This window comes from Orcinus orca, chromosome 6 (genome assembly GCF_937001465.1).
Source record: "Orcinus orca chromosome 6, mOrcOrc1.1, whole genome shotgun sequence".
Lineage (NCBI taxonomy): Eukaryota > Metazoa > Chordata > Mammalia > Artiodactyla > Delphinidae > Orcinus > Orcinus orca.
The window spans coordinates 101,724,102-101,724,471 of record NC_064564.1 but is presented as its reverse complement, the minus strand read 5'-3'; positions in this window follow the sequence as shown (position 1 = coordinate 101,724,471).

The window sequence follows — 370 nt, the reverse complement described above, 5'->3', positions numbered from 1 at the left end:
ATGGGTTCAGGGGCCAGACAGGTATAGCTATGCACCCAAGTTATCTTGCACCTTTGACTGAGGCAGTGTTCATCCTCTCTGATCCTCAATTTTCCCATCTGTAAAAAAGAAATATTAGCTGCCTCAGAGGGCAGAGGTGAGGATGAAGTGAGGGATTGTGTAAATCTCCTAGCACTGTGCCTGAGACAGAAGAGGTTCAACTGTAGTGGTCACATACACACACACCACACACAACACACACATATGCACACATCATGCACCACACAATATGCACCACACGTCATAAAGGCACACCACACATGCACACACCATACAGAACACACACACCCCCTGCATTCCGCACCATACCACTTCCCGACACCCACCCTCA